The following is a 14,106-nucleotide window of genomic DNA, read 5'->3' as shown; positions in this document are numbered from 1 at the left end:
TAACTATATCTTCAGGGTGTGTATTTTAGCTCAAGATGACCCATAAGTAGGTTTTGAGACTAGGATTTGAGGGCAAATGATGGCTATCAGAGAGAGCACCAGCCTCGTGTCAAAGATGGAAGAAACATAAGGCACACTTGTAAGCAGCCTTTTGTGAAAGGCAGTTGAGGAACAATTCCATTGAGACCATTTGAATTTGCACAACTCACAATTATTTCAACTGAAAATTTGGATCTGCGGTATTTATGTACAAGACTCTGCCCACAATAGGTCTGCAGGCTTTAAGTTCATGAGCTAGTTTTCACCTGTCAAAGTATACTCTCAACAGGCAGAAAACATTCTTCTGCAGAAACGTGGAAGCAATGGGCCTACGCTAAGGAGGGTAATAATGTCTCAGAGAAATTAATAATACTGACTTAGCACTGAAGAACTTTTCCACTGGAAAGATTCAATCTCAAAATGTTCTTTTCCCAACAAGGTGATGTGCCATCATGACTCTACCATCTACCAGAGCAGTCAGACTGAGGCCATTCTCCAGTTAGCCACTGCAAAGTGAGCGAAAACAGCAGGTTTCACTAAAATGCACCTTGAAAACTATGACTATTAGTATATGAGAAACAAAATAGAATGATAACATTTGACTTTCCTAGGACTCTGGGCTTAATATTTTAACTATGAGTAGCAGACTTTTTGTTAAAGTGAGAACCATCTTAAAGTGAGAGACGCTTTAAAACAGGGGCAAGGGTGTGAATGAGTGTTGAAGGCCTGGCCTAGCACATGAAAGGATGTGAGTGCCATCGTCTGTACTGCCTAAAACTTCTTTATCTGGAGAAGGAAGGGTTCCAGTAAGAAACAGAAGAGCATTCACATACATGTCTTGAAAATACATACATGAACCAGAGACATTTCTCTTACATAGTAGGACCTGACTACATTATTTGAAATGTATTACAATTAGAGTTTCTAAAATTTGATATACATTATTTGAGTCATCCTGCAAGGTGTTCCTCTTTTTCAAATTAGTCTTCCAGTTATTATAAGGCATTTAAATAAATTCTTTTTTACTATAAAGGGAGAATGGATGAATAGCATGATCATATGATATTATTTGAACAGGTCCTCTTCACATCATTGAAAAAGGAGAGAGTGATAGCATAGAGTATACAAATGCTAATTTTGTTTTTCTCTTATAAAGAAATTAAATATACAATAATTTTATTTATTTAACCATGTATTTATTTGTTGTTCAGTTGTCCTAGGGGCTCCTCTATTCAAGGCAAGTACTCTACTACTTAGCAACAACATTATCCCAGAAATAGTTCTTGAAACATCATATGAGAATATTTAGAGATCCCTGATACTATCTCATGGCTTCCTGAAATCAAAATTTCTTTCACTTCCTAATGCTAAGGTTCTTTTTTTTTCTTTTCATTTCCCATATACAGTAGAATATATTATGCTATTTAACTCTTTGGTGAGGCCACTACTCTTTTCTGGCAGCCTATGGAACACATCTTTGTATATTCTTATGCTTAAAATAGCAAAGTTTTAGTTGTTTCAGACAATATCTTCCTATTAAATATTGCTGGGTGGCCTGGAACTCACTGTGTAGACTGGGCTGAGTTTGAAATTACATCGATCTTTCTGCATCTACTTCTGGAGTGCTGGGATTACAGGCATGTGCTACAATGCTCAATACGCTATTAATTCTAGTATTATACATGTCAAGGGGTTGAGTCAACAGAAACAAAAGCTCCTGAGGGTTCAAAATAATTTGAGGAAGGCCTATGGCTAAGTGCTTGAGAACCTCTGTTCTATGGTATTCTTCAGTATTAAGAAAAGGCATCTACTATAAATAGGGAGGAGGAAAATGGCTGATATGCAAGCATCAGTTTGGATACTGAGCACCCGTATAAAAGGATAGGCATATGTTTATAAACCCAGCACTGGAGAGACACTGTCTTCAAGTGTAAGGTCAAGACTGATTAAGAAAGACAGCTGTCCTGTGGGCATACCTGTGTGCTATTGTCTTGATTGTTAGTTGATGCAGGAGAGCTGAGCCAACCTTAGCTAGCACTATCCCTAGATCGTCTTGAACTGTATAAGACAGTGCAGTGTGAGCCTGTGACTGATCCAGAGAACAAGGCAGCAAGTAGACTTCTTCCAGGTTTCCTGCCTCAAGCTTCTGCACTCATTTTCCTCAGTGATGGCCTGTGATCTGGAAGTGTAAACCAAATGAACCATATCCTCACCAATTTGCATTTAGAGAGTGTGTTTTATTACAGCAACAGAAATCCAGCTACAATACCATCTGGCACAGACTCAAGAACACATACACGTATAACATACACACACATATTTTTCTTTTTAAAAAGAACGTTTAAATGCATTTTTAAAAAAACAAAAAGGCTGGAGATGGCTCAGTGGCTAAAAACACTAGCTGCTCTTCCAGACAATGGGGATTTGGTTCCTAGCAACCACATGGTAACTCACAACTGTTGATAACTACAGTTCTAGGGTAACAGATAGCATTTTCTCACTTCTCTAGGCTCTAGGTCTGCACATGCAGGCAAAACACCCTTCCCACATAAAGTAAAAATAATTTTTAAAAGTACATTGAGAAAAATAAGAAAACAACAACAGAAATAGACAAAAGAATAATTTTGAAAGGTGAAAGGCCTTTTGTTTCCTAACCTCTTTTAAATAAATGGAGAGAGTAAAATTGAAAGGTATTTTTGTTCCAAGTAAGAAATGAAAGGCCAGGGCTAGAACATGAAAGTTCTCGATTATTAGCAGATGCTACTGGTTTTGGTTTTGATTCTCAGAACTATCAGAGAGTACCCACGTAATCTTCAGATGAAACGATTGAAAAACATGAATCTATATTCTAGGTAAAAACTTTTTTAATGAAATGATATACCCTAAATCAAAGAATATAAATGAACTCAATTATTTCATCTCAATTCCCTCTCCTCTAACAGTTATACTAAAACCTGAAGATACTCTTTCAAAACAACATAGAGAGGTAGCCTATGCAAAGAAATCCAGTGTTATTCTATCTAAGATTATTTCATCAGATCCCTTACCTTAGATTACTCATTAAACTACCCCCAAAGTCTCCCTAAAATTCTGCCATCTGTAAATGTAAATTCATGGGAAAAATGCACAGAACAGATAGCCAGGCAATAGTATGATGGTAATTAATGGGAAAAGGGGAGCAATATGCTAGAACAGGCCAGTTCAGGAAAAGTATAATAAATATTTCTGAACTGTCAGAAAACAAGCTTGAAACTCCTAGCTGTCAGGGAAAATTGGAAAGGGGGAAAATAACTGCATAAACTATGAATAAGTATAGGCTTTATATGTGATATTTTTCCTTTCTGTATGTTCTGCTTTTTACCTAGACTCATAACCTCTTTATAGCTTATTTTAATAAAGCTAAATTCAAATTAACAAATGAGGTATTTTCTGATAAAGACAGCAGTCACCCTGTGACATTTATATTTCAAACAAGGTCTCAAATGGCCAAATAGCTTGAATACCTAAAAGATGGGAAAGGTCAGACTAAATATCACATTCTGACATCTTCTATAATATTTTCAACAATATGTAAGAGACACTTGCTACTGTATAACCAAGGAATACAATATGAAGCAAACAACTTATTCTTAGAAGTCTCCTCAATGACAATAAATTTATTATCCTTATTCAGCAAATATGATGGACCCTATCTCAAATGTTGTGAACGAACAATCAAGGTAAAATCCACTTATAAAGTAACTTTCATGAATAGAGCCTAGCAATAATTATACTGTGCTATTTAAATTAAGGGTCACCTGTATTTTCTCTGTCATCAACCATGTATGACTTTAGACTGTTATTTAATCTTCCATCTCTTTCATCGTCTGTAAAATAGAAAGGGTCATAACAGTAACTGCTTCAAAAAGGTGTTAGAGAATAATGGAATAAGTATTTCCATTTAGCACAGTGGTTCAGTTACTTTTTTTCTTTTCCAGTGATAAAATACCCTGACAGAAGCAAGGAAGGAAGGGTTTGTGTGTACAGTCACAAAAGTAAAGAAGGAAAGTTTCTTTTTGGCTCACAGTTTGGAGACACAGTCCATCATTGTAGGGAAAAGTCAAGGCAGCAGGAGCTGGAAGCAGCCGGTCACATTGTGTCCACAGTCAGGAAGCAGCGTTCATTCGGCAAGCTTTCTCCTTTTTATGCAGTTTAGGACTCAATCCCAGGGAATGGCACTGCTTACTTCTAGAGTGGGTTCGTCCACATCAATTAACCTAACCAAGATAACACCTCACAGCCTGTATAGAAGCTACCCTTACCTAAATAATCCCCCAGAGGTGTGCCTGGATGCTTGACTCCCATTTGATTCCAAGTCCTATCAAGTTAATAATCAACACTAACCATCACATACACTAACTTGAATGACCTGTTCTTCTTATCAGATCGAAAAACAGATTCTAAAGTGAAGTTAATACCAATGCTATGTGTCAACATTAGATGACTAGCAAAGTAGACAAATTTACTTGCTTTGTAAAAAAAAAAATGCTATAAGAAAATTGTAAATAGGAAAAAAATCCAGGTGTACATTCAGAAGAATACTGGCAAGAATATACAAAGAACTCAAAAAGTAAACACCATGGAAACAAAAACAAACAAACTCTTTTTAAAATATGCTACAGAACTAAACAGAAATCTCAGAGGGAGAAATACAGATTGCTGGGAACAGTTTCTACTCAACTGCCTTAACCATCTGAAAAGTTCAAATTGAAACCTACATACTGTTGGTGAGAGAGTAAAGTAATCCAGCCACTTTTGAAATCATTCTTAGATTTCTCAAAAGAACTACAAGTAAAACTGCCATATGAAATTATATGATGATATATAATTATTATATGACACTATATAACACATGGTCACATATTCAAAGAACTTACTACCTTAAAACAAGGATACTGCCACAGCCATGTTCATTATTATCCTATTCACAATACTAGGAAATGAAAGCAACCTAGATGCCCATTAAGTGATAATTGGATATGTGAAATATAGTACATATACGAAGAAACTTTATCCAGCTGAAAAGAAAAGAAAAAATGAAATTATTAAATTTGTAGGGAAATGGATGGAACTGAAAATACAAACACAGAGAGAGAGGGAGAGAGAGAGAGAGGATGAGAGAGGCTCACATATTCTTTCTTGTGTGTGGATATTGGCTTCTGCTCTAAGTTCTTGTTGTTGAAAATGGAATGCTTGTTCATGTTGAACACTGAGAACATGATGGAAGGCAGGATAAAAATTACAGAAGATTGAGGAGAGTACCTTGCATGAGAGAAGATAGTAGAGCAATGATAAAAAGAAAAATAAAAAAGATAGGATACTGTAGGTGGAAAGGTTTAGGTAGGGAGGACATGTGTTCTGGATTGGGGAAGGATTAACAGTCCCAAGTATGAGATACCCCACAGGAGTGGCTCATGAAGGGTCCAGAGGCCTCCAGTAATATGAGCTCTTATCGATACTGTTGGCTGCTTAGCAGAACTAAGATCATATTACAAAATATACTACACACCTTGGCTGTAAGAAAGCAGGCTGGCACTGAGCTGGAAACTTCCTTCATGTTGACTACCATCTGAACCATCAAAGGATGCTGAGGGAGAAAGGAATCATTGTTTATCCTAGCTAGCTGTGAATGGGAAAATATGCCAACCTGTGCAATAATGGCATGGCTGTTATGGGGATAACCAACTGTCCTATAGTTGGATTTGAGGCTGCCTCCATGGAGGGGTAGAGTCAAATACCTAGGCCTGATATAGTATGTCCAGCTAACAATCATGGTCTGGAGAGGTCACAAGACCAAGTGGGAAACTTATTGCTGATGTTTTAAGTAAATTGACATAGCATGACTCTCTTCTAAATATCTATGGTTATTTATTCTCATAGACAAAAGCCACATATAGCATAATTATAAGCATACAATCTAAAAATGAACACTGTCTTCTGAAAGAAAGAAAATCAGTGATTACCTATGTCTAGGGGAAAGGCATTGACTATGAATTGGCCAGAGACATTAAGGAAAATGTTTTGTTTATTGTAATAAATAATTGCATACATTGAATAGAAACCTTATATAGTAAATAGTTTAATTTAGTGACATTTTGTAAATAGGTTTTATCAGTAAAGATACAAGAAAAAAAATGAACTACTGGGCATGATGTCCTACACATAATCCAGCACTCAGAGGGCTTAGTCAGAAAGATTATTGTAAATTTGATGCCAATCCAGATCAGCTGAGGCAATAGAGTAAGACATTGTCTCCAAAAAATCATATTACTATGATAAAAAAAGATGATTTTTAAAATTTCATACCAAGAAACTACAAATTGTCTAATTTTCTTTAAAAATAGAAAATTAATTAATTTTAGTGTACTGATCTCCTAAAATGTTATACCTCCCTAGAAAGAGCAGATATTCAGAATTACAATAACATCATTTGTGAAAAAAGTATATATAAATGATCTTCCTTCACCATAGTTCTAAAATGAGACTATTGTTAACAAAGAATCACCATTTTATTGTAATGAATAGCACTACTTCATTGTAGCTTACATAATGGATCATTCTTTAAATAAAAGAAATTATTCCCAACTCAAAATATAACAATAGATGTGCATTCATTAAAATCCCCTTTCTAGAACCAAGTGTGGTGATTCATGCCTATAATATTAGCACTCAACAGACAGAAGTAGGCAGATTGTTATAAATTTGAGACCACTGATAAAAGAAAAAAAGCAAATTGAGGTTGTGAAGGATTACTTGGTTTACATATGGTAGATCACAGTTTATTGAGGGAAGCTAAACAGGAGGAATTCAAGGTAGAAACCTGGTAACAATAAAATAGCACCAAGAAGACATGGTGTTGGAGCACTAGCTAGAATTTACATTTAATTCATAAGCAGAGGGCAAAGAGAGAGCCTAACCTCAATGACAAATCTCCAATAGGGCCACACCTCCTGATCCTTCCCAAACAGTTTCAGCAACTGGGAACCAATTACTCAAACATATGACCCTTTAGTCTTCATTCTCATTCAAAATATAACATTTCACTCCCTGGCCATAGGCTTGTGATAAATAATGCAAAATGCATGTATTCCAATTTCAAAAGTTCTCTTAGTCTTCAGTATCAAAATTGTTTAAAAGTTCAGTTTCTTCTGAGACTCAAGGCAATTTCTCAACTGTTAAAAGCAAAACACAAATTACACATTCTAACATACAATGGCACAGAATATATATATATATATATATATTACCATTCTAGATTGATAAATGGAGACATCATGAGGTAATACTGGATCAAAATATGCCGAAGGCCCAGCAGAACAAACTTCAAATCCTGAATCTCTGACGCCAAAGGGCTTACATGGCTCAGCTGTTTGTGATTTGCTCGAATCAACATAATTCTCTTTCTTAAGCTAGTGCCACTCTGCAGTTCTCTTTGGAAGATAACCCACAGATCTGACATCAACATTTCAGGGTCTCCAGCACAATCCAGGCTTACTGTTCACAGCTTCACACAATAGCCTCCCCTTTCCTTTATGCAGGGACTCCCCTGCCACATCTCTAGCCTCAGTAGCCTTCCTTAATCATTGAGGAAAATTCCATAACCCCTTACTCCTTTATCCTTTATCATTCTAAAGCCAGAAACACATGGGTGAAGCCCAAACCACCATCTGATTAGAATGGAACCTTACATTCATTTGCATAACCTTTCCTTTGTTATTGTTATTTAGCGGCAGATAATTTCATAGACCTTCTCCTTTTACAAGCTGCAGGTAGGTGGGTATCTTACTCAGAGGGCACTATTCCCTGTATTCCATTTCTCTTTATCCTTTTCAGGATAAAGGCTCCAACATTAAATTGACTAGTTCTGGTTCTATCCTCAAACTGTACATTTTTTATTTCTTTTTGCCCCACTTGCTCTTTTTTTGTTATAAATCTGCATAAAAATGACCATTAATAAACATACAACAAAATCAACTTAGGCTGTCTTAAAAATCTCCTCTGCAAAAGAAAAAAGAAAAAAAATAGAACCATACTTTTCTATTTAGCCTCAAGTAGATTCTTAGAACATGGACAAAAACTAGTCACACTCTCTCTAAAAATAGCACATGAATTGTATCCAGCCCAGTTGATAATATTGTTCCCCTCTGAAACCTCTTGGTATGGGCCTCCATAGTACATATTGCTCTCAACCCTACTGTCTTCCAGGCTCTATTTAGCCTCAAGTAGATTCTTAGAACATGGACAAAAACTAGTCACACTCTCTCTAAAAATAGCACATGAATTGTATCCAGCCCAGTTGATAATATTGTTCCCCTCTGAAACCTCTTGGTATGGGCCTCCATAGTACATATTGCTCTCAACCCTACTGTCTTCCAGGCTCCACTAGAATGGCCCACTGAAGCCCACTTACAGCATTCAACTGCCTTCCTAGTCAAAACTTAAGTCTACTATATTCCTCAAAATACACATTCCAATGTGGATGTGGATGCTTGGAGCCAACCATCAGACTTGGTCCTGTTTAGGTTTGATGCCCTAGTGTAGGGTGATGCTGAAGCAGTGGGGTGGAAGTGGGTGGGTAGGTAGGGGAACACCCTCATTAGAGGCAAAGGGAAAGGAGGAGAGGGAGGTTGTGGGATGGAGGTTTGTGGAGGGGTAACCAGGAAGTGGGGTACCATTTGAGATGTAAGCAAATGGGATGACTAATTTAAACATTTTTTTAAATTAAATTAAATTAAAAAAAAGAAAAATAAAAAAATACACAGCATGGCCAGGCCCAACACAGCAATACCACACTCTAGATACCAACTTCTATCTTAGTTACTTTTCTCCTACTCTGACTAAGTACCATAACCAAGGCAACTTGTAGAAAAATATTTAATGTTTAATGGAGGCTTAGAGTTTCAGAAGGTGAGCCCATAACCATGGTGGGGAACATTGGCAGCAGGCAGGCAGGCATGGCACTGGAGCACTACCTGAGGATTCACATCTTACCCACAAAACCCACAAGCAGGAAGGAGAGAGGGATGGAGGGAGGGAGAGAGAGAGAGAGAGAGAGAGAGAGAGAGAGAGAACTAGCTGGGAATGGTATGGGAATTTGAAACCTCAAAATCTACCCCCAGTAACACACCTCCTCCAATAGGGACATGTCTTCTATTTCTTTGCAAACAGATCCACCAACAAGAGACCAAATATTTAAACATATGCATCTATGGGAGGGGAGCATTCTCACTCAAATCCCATATAATATAATGTATATGTATGATATTAGAACTCTTGGTATTGGATAATTGATTGGAGGGCTCTTCACTAGGAAAAGGATATTTTTCCCATTCTCAACATTACTTAGTTACTTTAAGGCTGGGACCCTTGACATTTCCACCTTCCATGTTAGCATGTCTGTTGAAGTCTTGATTAGGCAGCCATGTTACTGAGACTTTACAAGTGTAACATCACCCTATAATTGTGTGTTTGTGTGTGTGTGTGTGTGTGTGTGTGTGTGTGTATCTATCTCTTCCTCCTTACTTATAATTTTCCCACTTGCCCATGATGTTCCTTGAGACTTTGATAGGGTGATATAAATGTATCCTTTATTGCTGAACACTCAACACTTACTTATTTTCAGCACTTTGAACAATTAAGATTCTGTATAGTGCTTGATATTAACTACAAAAATAGATCTAATCAAAGCTTATATATAATATAAAGAAAAAGTAATCATGAAATCGAGAAAGAGCCAAAGAGTACATGGAAGATGCTGGAGAGAGGAAAAAGGTGAACAATGATGGAATTACATTTTTAATATAAAATAAAAATTAAACATGAGAATTTCTAAAACTAATGATAAAAATTAAATAATAATGGCTAGAGAGATGGCTCTGCTGCTATGAGCTCTAGCTGCTCTTCCAGAGGACCTGGATTCAATTCAAAACATCCATGAGGTCGCTCATAACCATCTGTAATTCCAGTCCTAAAGGACCAAACACCATCTTCTGACCTCTAAAGGCACTCATGCCTATGGTACACAGACATATATGCAGGCAAAATGCCTATATATAATATCATATTATTAATTTTAGTATTGTTATTTGTTTTGTAGAACTGGGTGTGTTTTGTTTTGTTTCAGTTTTGCCCCTGGTTACAAAGAATGATTACACTGAGATGAAAATGAGCTACTGCAGAACAAATCATTTGACAGATATTAACTTTAGGCAGCAACATCTTAGCATCTCAAAACACAGAAAGGGCCTATTTTTCAATGTCACAGATGTTGGGAACAAGAAAAAAAATCCTATCTAACACCATTTAACTCTCTGAAAATATTATAAGAAATACAAATGCTATGAGTCTACATTGCCTTCACTAGAAACAATAGGAAATCTCTCATCTAGTCATCCCCAGTGGATACTCATATTCTACCCCAAGTAGTCCCTAAAACTGTACCTATTTACTGTATCTCAGTTCTTCAGGAGATCAGATGATATTATATCCAAAACCACAAGTTTAGGGGCAACTTATAAAGATAGTCAGCTATGTATTGTCTTTTACTTCAGTGTTTTTGCTTACGTAAGATGAATTCACTGTCCAAAGTTATTAAAAGCTTTGCTACTCTGGCCACCTCTTGCTGAAATACAACTTTCTATAATTCTCAGACTCATGTGAGACCAAGTATCAATAGGAGCTGATACAGACAAGGCTTTCCAAGTCAGTCAAAAAACTGTAGAGGATGAAACTTAAACGTGGCACATATATGATGGTTAAAGGGGACAAAAGGACTGGTTTTTAAAACAAATTCTGATTTTATTAATAATCAGTTTTATGAAGAACTAAACTCTAGCCCTCTGTATAAGACAATGAGGTTCTATCAATGGTATTGGTCTGTGGTTAGTAACATTTCCAAGAACAAAAAATATTTTTAACATAATTATGTTTTCTGCTAATCTTTCAATGATTTCAATTACTTGGGAAAATAAGTGTTTACAAAATCAGAATTTGTTTTAAAAATCTGTTCAGTTTTTTTCCCTAAGCTCTGTCAAATGTTGCACAAAAGTCAAAACAAAAATTGGTTATTTCCTACAAGTTTGGTGAAACAACAGACCAAACCTTGGAGCACGGAGCCAAAGTATGAGAGGACAAAGAAGACAGCCCATGATTTGGGGCTCCCCTCCTCCAATGGTATCTAGAACTGAGGAGGTAGTGGGACATTTCTAAAAGGGTCCAACAACTCTGTACATTGTCACTTTTTTGATCAGAGGGTCTGTGTAAAACACAGAAGTTGGACTCTAACAAGTATTCCTTATCCAGGGCCACTGCAGAGAGGAGACACATGGTCACCAAGGCCCTGCCCCATCCCAGCAGAGGATACAACTTGAAGGGGAAAAATTAAAGGGGCTGAGACCTTTTCCTCAAGACTCTAAGAATGTTTGACTGACTTTAACAGTAAAGGGTAAGATTTATTTGAGCTGTTTAAATGGTCTTAAAACATCAGAAGGAAAATAGAGCCATAAAAACAAAATACCTAATAATATAAAAGAAAGTCTACAAACCCACAGCCAGGTCACCTTGACCTTGTTCAGCCAAGAAACCTAGCACTCCAAAAAGGCCTCCTGACATTGTCATTTAGATGACCAGCTTTAGCCAATTTAAAAAGGGCAGCAGTCCAGCAACTGTCAAACTTCATGGTGTTTGTTACTTACTGGGTTCACCTGTCTGGCTCAGGCACTGTGGAAGGAGTGTAAAGGTTATATGAGCCAGAGGCCAGGACACCTGCTGTGAGATACTCTTCTAGACATGAAATCTCAACAATTTGGTGGCCTAAATAATACCTGCATAATGACACCAATCAACCTGCTAACATGGGTGGTGGAAAAAATTTTAAGGCCCCACATATAGGCAAAGAGCTACAGATAACCGCTGGCTGCTGTTAAAGAGAGAATTCATTTTTCTAGGGATGAGCCACCTGATAGGTTAAGAGCAATATTAAATGGACCCAATAGGGTACAGGTGTAGCAATAATTAGGGAATAGGTAATAATTTGAGATGGAGTAGGAGAACATGGGAGAAATTAGGGAAAGATTATGCAGTCGTTGTGTAAATATGGTACTAATATATAAAATTCTCAAAATTAAAAAAAAAAGAGATAAAACGTAAGGAGAAAATTTGTTTCAATGGCACATTGTTCTAGTTTCATTTCTATTACTGTGATAAAACCTTCTGACCCCAAGCAATTTAGGAGAAGAAAGAAGTTTTGTGGCTTATATCTACTTCCAGGTCACAGGCAAGTTAGGGAAGTCAGAACAGAAGCTCAAGCAGGAGCTTGAAGCAGAAATGGAGGAGCACCCAGGACCATGAGGGAGTTAAGTGATTTGGGTGCCCTGCGATGGGTTCCCCTCCCCTAATTTTGGTCTGGTCAGCTTACACAAAAAATGGGGAGCTGATCATTCCACAGCTTTAGGTAAATGTGTATAATGGCAGACTGTTAATAATGCATCTCTGGCCTGGGCCTATCAGGCAGCGGGGGGGGGGGGGCGGGGGGGCGTGCTGATAGGAGAAAAAGCCCACCAGCACTTTGACCGCAGGGACAGGAAGGAGTCAGAAGTTTGCCATCTTTAGTTTTGAAGCAAGAGTTCCTATAATTGTGGTGTTTACCCCTTGTTACCATAAGAATGCTTTTATTTCTTAATTCACCATATTTTTCCTTCCCAAATCTGTGCTGATATTCTCAGTAGCAAGGAGCTCCTATTGTCTTTCTTTTCATCTATCAAAATAACTATGCTACTTAAATTCCAGACACTTTCCTCTCTGTAAGAGAAGAATCCAAGTCAAATAAGAGGGAGACTGCTTTCTCAGTTAGTGAAATACTATTCTGATGATGGGTCTAGACTAGCTTTGGAGTGGAGAAATGTAAGGGCCCTTGTTTAAAATTGCAAACCAATGGGAACCAGAAATAAGAACTGAATTAGTGAAATCGTAAGACTTAGGGTGACCGAAAGAGATGATCACAATTAAGGAGAGATGAGAGGAGGAGGAAGGGGCAAGGAGATAAGCACTGTATGGGGTCCTGAGAAGAAATTCCCTGCCATAGGCAAGAGCTAAGGACTGAGGTCCTGTTGCTAGGAGAAGCTGCTCTAAATCATGTCACTGGGCTACTTTTCCTTTAAGATCCAGGAGCTTTTCCCACACAAAAGTCTTGGGTTAAATTGATCTGAGGATATGCTGAAACATAAATCGAGGAAAAGGACAGAAAAGCCCACAAAAGACAGAGAAGACTGAAGGGAACGGCCATTCATACACAGAGCAGAGAAAGGACCATAATCAGATGAGGAAACATAAGCCATCTGTGAGGGATGCTTTGCGATATGGGATGAATGACAAGCATAAACGGCATTTAATTTGAGCATCCTCCCACAGTCTCTTCTCATCAGTCAATGTAGTGTGCTTCTTATAATGCATCAAAGAACTAGGGGGAACAGAATGCATGGAAATTACCTCCAGTTTCAGGGAATTGTCAAAAGAAGTGGCATGCAATACTTGACATGACTCACTTAGAAAGGAGATGACAGTGGATAAAATTAAGAGAAGTCTGAAATAATGTGATACATTCCTTAAAGAGATACATAGTCATAAAGGAAAAAATGCCAGAAAAATCTGCATATGTACTTGAAGTGCTGACATATTATGGACAGAAAGAATGTACTGATGAAAGAATTCATGCTTATGTTTATGAAAGGCTTACTATTATAAGATTACTTGTACAAGTCACATCTGATCCATTCAGGTGTATGAATAATGCATTTGAATTATTTCAAAATATTAGAAAACTTGCAACACTAATGATTTTAACGGTAATTTAAGCCTACCATGATAATTATCCTTAAGATCAAGAAAACCAAAATCATAGTAAAGGAAGGGATGACTAAGATGAAATATAAACGAAGAGATTTTTTTTCCTGCAAGGAATTTTAAGAAATTGATTTCCTAAGATAGGAGCACAATTAAAATTGATGTTAGAAATTTATTCTACCCAAAGAC

The 14,106-nt window shown here is 37.1% G+C and overlaps 1 protein-coding gene across 13 annotated transcripts in view; it reads right to left on the bottom strand.

Moving 5' to 3' along the window:
- Window positions 1-14,106, bottom strand: part of Sytl5 (synaptotagmin-like 5) — a 251,243-nt gene that overhangs the window by 195,618 nt on the left and 41,519 nt on the right. For 5 of the 13 annotated variants that reach the window (XM_030251312.1, XM_011247473.1, XM_011247472.1 and 2 more), the window contains exons 1-3: window positions 3,837-4,150; window positions 2,016-2,218; window positions 417-545 (exon numbers count right to left, since the gene is read on the bottom strand). The exons of 6 other annotated variants lie outside the window; for them this stretch is intronic. The gene's annotated coding sequence lies outside the window, so the exon portion shown is untranslated. Of the gene's footprint in view, window positions 1-416; window positions 546-2,015; window positions 2,219-3,836; window positions 4,151-14,106 lie in introns of those variants that run through there. 2 more of the 13 variants (XM_011247460.2, XM_011247464.1) reach the window with 2 other exon arrangements.

The sequence above is a fragment of the Mus musculus genome, chromosome X (genome assembly GCF_000001635.26).
Source record: "Mus musculus strain C57BL/6J chromosome X, GRCm38.p6 C57BL/6J".
Lineage (NCBI taxonomy): Eukaryota > Metazoa > Chordata > Mammalia > Rodentia > Muridae > Mus > Mus musculus.
Note: the sequence above shows the minus strand (reverse complement) of the source record. Positions and strands in the feature narration are given on the sequence as shown.